Here is an 8,032-nt window from a genome sequence, read left to right as displayed (position 1 = left end):
TGTGTTGAGGGCACCCAGCTCAACCTCTCTAAGGCTATAGTTAAATTCATCATGTTAACTTTGGTTTTTAAGTGAGTTTCTGTTAGAAGGCTGGAAATATCAGTGTCACTTCTAGTGAAATGTTCCATGTAAAAGTCTCTTTTTCTCACCAGATAGAGAGTAGCTGATAAGTATACAGCTACAAGCTTTCTGTGTCCCATAATTCTTTGCACATCATGATGATGTGGACAGTGACTTCTGTTAAAATTCCTTTAAAACTTATAGCAGTTAATTGGATGAGTTAATGTAGAAAGAGGCAGTTTCTCAAGTAACCACTATCAACATCCTGGGGGTTACCATTGACCAGAAACTGAACTGGACCGCCATATAAATACTGTGGCTACAAGAGCAGGTCAGAGGCTGGGAATCGTGCGACGAGTAACCCACCTCCTGACTCCCCAAAGTCTGTCCACCATCTACTAAGCACAAGTCAGGAGTGTGATGGAATACTCCCCACTTGCCTGGATGAGTGCAGTTCCCACAACACTCAAGAAGCTTGACACCATCCAGGACAAAGTAGCCCACTTGATTGGTACCCCACCCACCACCTCAAACATTCAATCTCTCCACCACTGACACACAGTAGCAGCAGTGTGTACCGTCTACAAGATGCACTGCAGCAACTCACCAAGGCTGCGTAGACAGCACCTTCCAAACCCAAAACCGCTACTGTCTAGAAGGACAAGGACAGCAAATGCATGGGAACATCACCACTTGGAAGTTCCCCACCAAATCACTCACCATCCTGACTTGGAAATATATCACCATTCCTTCACTGTTGCTGGGTCAAAATCCTGGAACTCCCTCCCTAACAGCACTGTGGGTGTACCTACACCACATGGACTGCAGCGGTTCAAGAAGGCAGCTCACCACCACCTTCTCGAGGGTAACTAGGGATGGGCAATAGATGCTGACCCAGCCAGCGATGTCCACATCCCGTAAACAAATTAAAAAAGGAAGGTGTATGAAGAGTGGTGTTCGAATAGATACTTCCGAATTCGAAGAGGCTTGATCAGCCCATTCCCGAGCTTGAGAATTGTAACGTGCGAATTCTCTTGTACATGTTAGTGTGACCCTGGGTATTGGGTGTAAATATTGTTAATCATGGTTATCATTGCATATGTGTAATTGTTCATAGTTATTGTATACCTACTTAATTCTTATGCAAGACAATAAAAGCCTTTGAAACCTATTATCTTGTGAATTAATTAATAAATGTGTAACAACATATATTTCCTAACATTTCCACCAGCCTTCTTGACCTTGTCTGCTGCCTCTGTTATCATTTATGCCCATTTATATCTGATTTTGATTCTGACAAAGCAGTTTGGGACATAGTTCTATGTGAAAAGGCTATGTAAATACGAAGTGTTGATTCAGCGTCCTTCCTTGGGAATTCATTGTACAATAATCTCTCTGTGGTAGGAGATAGAAGTCTAAAGTCAGCTTCACTACATCAGAAACACTCTTACTTTCTGCCCCCATATAATTATGTTCCAATTGAGCACACTGAAAAATGTGCTTGATTTGCAAAAACATTTTTAAAAAGGACTAACGCTATTTTAAAACTCCCTGTTCTGCCCCCCACCCTCCTCCTGAATGACTGATCCTTACGAGAAGATGGTTCCATGCACACCAGCAGCCACCCAGCCCCCAGTATCTCACAGAAATATAAATTGTAAAGTCTAGATATTAAGGCTGTGAAGGGGGTGATGATGCTGCTGGCACTATAGAGTTCCGAGAGGATGGAAAATGGCACGTGATGCACTTCCAGCACCAGTGTGGGTGGCTCATGTGTGATCGAAAATCGTCAGGAGAGGTCAGACCTTAACATCAATTGACTGTTCCGGTTGGTATGCCATATATTTTCAAAAGTTGGATCATGCATGTCCAGCATATGCATGGGCTAATCACTTTCACCAACATCCAAGGGGAGATGGTGGTGTCATGGGAATCTCACTGGGGTAGTAATCCAGAAACATAGGTTAATGCTCTGGGACCATGGGGTCAAACCCTATCATGATAGTTGGTGGATAATTTCAGTTAATGAAATCTGCAATGGAAAGCTTGTCTCAGTAACTATCATCGATTGTAAAAACCCATCTGGTTCGCTAATGCCCTTTAGAGAAGGAAACCTGCCATCTTACATGTGATTGCAGACCCCCCCTCCACCCCCCCAGTGACGTGGTTAACTGTCCGGCAGGAAGCAATTAGGAATGGGCAACAAATACTGGCTTTGCCAGTGACACGCACATCCCATCAAAGAATAAATTAACCAAAAAAATCCCAGCAGTGCTGAAGGATACCTGTGCTGTGGTGAAGTTTGTGGAAGGATTGTGGACTGTGCCCCTCCTTCAAGAGCACCTACAGCCCTCACAGTCGGGCAAAGACAGCACTGTTAGTGGCTGGCAAAGTCACTGTCACATTAAATTTCTCTGTGATCAGGCCATTCCGGCCAGTAACATAACAAACATCCCCCCAGTAAGCTGTCCATCGATGCGACCAAGAGGGGACAGATCCTGTGAAGGGATTGCTGATGGGGCCAGGAGCCATGAGGGTAGTTCTGTGGGCGTTGCCATGTCAACAGGGACAAGGACTGCCACTCTATCAATGTCCAGTTGGTGCACGACCATGCACAAACCATTATGTTGGTCATTGCCCAGTACCCTGGCAGCAGCCAGGATGCCTTCACCCTGTGGCACTCTGCAGGCCACTAGGAAGATCCAGAGGGTGACCATTCGGAGATGAGGGATAACCGCGTCCCCACCACCCTCTCCCGCCACCCCCCCCCCCCCCAACCCTACACCTGATGACTTCCCTCTGCCATCTAACCAGAACAACAGGCGTACAATCAAGTCTGTGCAGCCACTAACAAAAACAAATATCATGGACTCGACCATTGGGCGTGTTAAGGCAATGGTTCCTCTGTCAGGATCACAATGTTCTGTGGAACAGATCTCTTGTGTTGATGGTGATCTCCTGTGATCTCCACAACATCGCCATCATGAGGGAGCAGCCACTGCCACCAGGAATCCAGAGGCCACCTTGGGAGGAGGACAACGAAGAAGACAAGGAGGCAGGACAGATGCATCCAGGACTTAAAGGAATAGACAGGGTATATGCAGGTAAGATATTTCCCCTGGTTGGGGAGTCTGGAATCAGTGGACACAATTTCAAAATAAGGGGGAAGCCACTTAGGACCGAGATGAGGAGAAATTTCTCTACTCGGAGGGTTGTAAATATTTGGAATTCTTTACCACTGTCATTGAGCATGTTTAAAGTGGAGATTGACAGATTTCTAAATACCAGTGGGATATGGATAGGGTGGGAAAAGGGCATTGGAGTGGATGATCAGCCATGATTGTATAGAATAGAGCAGCAGGCTCGATGGGCTGATTGGCCTACTCCTGCTCCTATGTTCCTGTGCCCTATGACACCTTCACTCCAGACAAGCTGTCTGAGAATGTCTGCTCAGACTCTGCTTCCTTTAGAAGGTCATTCATTCACCACAATCCCATCCATCTGGGATGCCCCATCACACCATCCCCTTGGCCAAGATACTGCAATAAAAGCCACCAACAATAACCTTTCCGTAACATCTTTATCCAAAACCGCATTTAATTATACAAACAGGAATGAACTCCTCATCCTTGGGTGGGATGCCTGGTAGAGGCAAAGGTGGCAAAGCGGGTGCTAGATGGTACCGCAAAGTTCTCTGAGACAATATCTCGGGAATACTGAGCCTGCCATCCACTGCCTCGCTCAACAATAGGGCGTTAAACACACCTCTGGCCTCAATTACAAGGAAACATGCAGTTTTCTTATAGAGTATTAGCAGGGAGTCCGTCACCTACACCAATGGAAGACTGTTGCCGCCATGGGGGTGGCCTATGCCCTGACATGCCAAGAGGCAGATGGAATTTAATAGAGAAGTGCGAAGTGATTCCTTTTGGTAGGAAAAACGTGGAGAGACAATATAAAATAAAGGGTACAGGGGGTGCAGGAGCAGAGGGACCTGAGTGTATATTTGCACAAATCATTGAAAGTGGAAGGACAGTTTGAGAGAGTGATTAATAAAGCATACGGCATCCTGGGCTTTATCAATAGGGGCATAGAGTAAAAAAGCGAGAAGGTTATGTTAAACATGTATAATATACTGGGTTCAGCCTCAACTGGAGTATTGTGTCCAGTTCTGGGCACCGCACTTTAGGAACGATATGAGGCTTTAGAGAGGGTGCAGATAAGATTCACAAGAATGGCCCCAGGGATGAGGAGCTTCAGTTATGTGGATAGACTGGAGAAGCTGGAACTGTTCTCCTTGGAGAAGAGAAGGCTGAGAGATTTGTTAGAGGTGTTATTGTTACTACTACTTGGGCAAGGGAGGATATTCTAATAGGCCGATAAATGTATGAGAGTTCTATTATCTGACGATTACCATAGGTTGGAAAATTTACAGAATCATCATTAGATCACCACGATTCCTGGAATAAGCATATAATTCAATTATTCATGGATAAATCAGGAAGCCATTCAATATTAATCAACTGTTACACTGCCAACAAAAAGTAATTACATATCTAAATAAAATCCCACCATCTTCCAAAGATTCCCATCCCATTTCAGGAAGGAATCACAGCAGGTATGACAAATGCCACTGGCTTTCACGAATATAATATTGTAATATATAATAATCACACCCCAAAAGAAATTAATCCTGAATGTCAATCGTATTTTAAAATCTATTTAATTAGATCAGGGATAAATAACCAATTGCCCAACAGGTCACTTGTGCTCTTAACCATTGTAGTGGTTCACCCTGTTTTTCACAAACAGACAACTGGTACAGGCATGTCAAACGTTCACAAATGCTAAGAAAAAAGCATCAGATGATTGGACTTTTTTTTTAATGGGATGTCAACAATAGGAAGACAGAACGATAATTGTTTGATGCCCTATTTAGCACTTGCCTGCCTTTGACTTATCAAGGAGTGTGTATTTTATTTAGCGAACGCAAGTGATAGCCTCCGCATTTACTGAGTCTGTTATTAGTCCATCACTTAGTCTGTAGAGGGGGACACTCCTTAGTCATGTGCAGCATTGCTTGTGTCTCCCCACATGTGCTCAAAGGGTTTGTACCGAGACCCCAGCGGTGGAGGTTGGCTGCTCGGGGGCTCTGGCCTGGCCTGAACATGTTTAGTAAGGACCACTGTCACCTTGGTAGCTCAAAACCTCCCATTCGACAGATGGGGGTTTGTCACAAGGAACTTGTTAGTGACTTCCCGTGTTTCCCATTCCTTGATCCAGAGGGTGCCTGCTGGTAGATCTTGCTCAGGAAGGGGGGTCTGTATAGGGCGCTGAGGTGGAAGGCAGGCACAGCTTGGATGGTTTTAACCATTGCACTGAAACATCGTCTTCCAGCCAAACCCAACGCCTCTCCCCACTGCGTTGCTGCCTCCTCTCTACAAGCTTGTTCCGGTTCCAGCCACTCCTGAAGAGGTGCTGGCTCTTTGTATTGTGGTGGTGGGGTGGGGAGGGCACATGTTTTAAAAAGTGCAGCTTCTTCAGTTGTCAAAAGCAGCGACCGAAATATTTGCCTCCTATTCCAGGGCACAGGTAAATCCTAGGCACAGTACACCGCAAATTGTACATTGACACCTCTGACCAGAGGGCGAAAGATGGGAGGTCAGTCAGGAGAGCATTGGAATAGTCAAGGTCAGAAGCAAAGGCAAAATCTTCAATAATCCTGCCTTCTGGTAAACAACTGCTGATAAAGGATGGAAGCTACAATATTGGAGGTGATGGCATTTTCCACAAGTCACTCACCATCCTGACTTGGAAATATATCGCCGTTCCTTCACTGTCACTGGATCAAAATCCTGGAACTCCCTCCCTAACAGCACTGTGGGTGTACCTGCACCACATGGACAAAATCCTGGAACCCCCTCCCTAACAGCACTGTGGGTGTACCTGCACCACATGGACTGCAGTGGTTCAAGAAGGCAGCTCACCAGCACCTTCTCAAGGGGCAATTAGGGATGGGCAATAAATGCTGGCCCAGCCAGTGTTGCTAATATCGTGTGAGCAAATTAAAACAACAAAAAATCTTTGCTGCCCTCTGTACCTTAGCTGTTCGTTGAAATTCCTCAAGTAAATACTCACAAGAGAGTACGTGTTGCACATGTTTCTGGGATTATTGCCCAACTCGATCATTGCCAGGCAAGTGCCATTCTGGTGGCAAGGTTAAGAGGCTGGACATGGCAAAATATTTCAAATCGCCCTTGAAATAAGCTGAAAAAAAGAAATCAACATTTAAATCACATTTGGAGTGCAACAGGTACAAAGTGGAATTACTGCAAGTTTAGTGAGAGGGGTGTGCAATTTTAAATTTTAAGGTTTAATCTTTTATAAAATCTACTACTGCTTGCTTGCAGTTTAGCATTTTACGTCAATTTACTGTTTCTGAGTTTTAAGTTTCTTATAAGCTTGGGTAGGGCTAATCAAGCAAATCAAGCCCTCTGCTAGAGAGAAGCTGAGATCGGCAAATTAAGTAACTGGCCTAAACTGATTCTGTAACTGCCAGATTCATTGGAATCTCAGTAGTATAAATAAGAGAGGTTAAATGCCCTTTCGTGGACTGCACTGTTACAAAGCGGAATTACCATGAGTTTGGTGAGCAGGGAGTTCGGTGAGGAGGGGAGGGAGGTGCTCTTTTCTTTTTCTCTCTCTATCTTTCTCAGGCTGCAGGTGACCAGGAATTGAAAAGCTGCTCGAAAGGGCTGAGTTTTGAATACATCCACGAGTGACATCACAGGAGAAGCATAAGTTAATCGGTTAGTGAGAAGCTGTAGTTAGGGAGAGTCTTTAAGTAGCTGAAAATTAGAAAAGTACTTTCTTTTTAAAAGAAGGAACTACTTAGATTTCAGTAAGAAACACAAACAATAGGGAAGTAAAGTTAAGGGCAGGTAAAATAAAGTAGTATAAGTAAAATAAAGTTAACATTAGGGAAGTAAACTGAAGCAATGGTAGGACAGCTTGATCGTGTGGAATGTGTGTCCTGTAATATGTGGGAAGTTGTGGATGCTGCCGGTCTCCTAGATGGCCACATGTGCAGGAAGTGTCACCAGCTACAGAACCTTGAGGTCTGGGTTTCTGAGCTCGAGCAGCAGCCCGAGTCACTGTGGCGTATCTGACAGGCTGAGAGCTACGTGGATAGCACATTCAGAGAGATGGTCACACTGCAGCCTCGGAGTCTGGAGGCAGATAGGGAATGGGTGACTGTCAGGCAGTACAAGACAACTAGGCAGGTAGTGCAGGAGTCCCATGGGGTCCTGCTCACCAATCGGTTTTCCATTTTGAATAGCGCTGAGGGCGTTGATTCCTCAGAGGAGTGCAGCCTGAGCCAAGTTTGTGGCACCACAATCAGCTCTGCTGTACAGGAGGGGAGAAAGAAGAGGGGAAGAGTGGTAGTAATAGGGGATTTGTTAGTGAGGGGAACAGACAGGCGTTTCTGTGGCCATAGATGTGACTCCAGGATGACATGTTGCCTCCCTGGTGCCAGGGTCAAGACATTCTTCTGCAGGCTGCAGGACATTCTTCTGGGGAAGGGTGATCAGCCAGAGGTCGTGGTCCACATTGGTACCAATGACTTAGGTAGGAAAGGAGGTGAGATCCTGAAAGCAGATTTTATGGAGCTAGGAAGGAGATTGAAAAGCAAGACCTCTAAAGCAGTAATCTCAGGATTACTCCCAGTCCCACGGGCAAGGGAGTGTAGAATAGGAGAACTGAGCAAATAAACATGTGGCAGGAAAGCTGGTGTTGGAGGGAAGGCATCAGATTTCTGAGGCATTGGCACCGGTTTTGGAGAAGGTGGGACCTGTACAAGCCGGATGGTCTACACCTGAACAGGACTGGGACGAATATCCTCGCAGGGAGATTTGCTAGTGCTGTCAGGTGGGGTTTAGACTAGATTGAGAGGGGGATGAGAATCTGAGGA

The sequence above is a fragment of the Carcharodon carcharias genome, chromosome X, assembly GCF_017639515.1.
Source record: "Carcharodon carcharias isolate sCarCar2 chromosome X, sCarCar2.pri, whole genome shotgun sequence".
Taxonomy (NCBI): Eukaryota; Metazoa; Chordata; class Chondrichthyes; order Lamniformes; family Lamnidae; genus Carcharodon; species Carcharodon carcharias.
The sequence above is the reverse complement of the archived record's forward strand: the minus strand, read 5'-3'. Positions refer to the sequence as shown.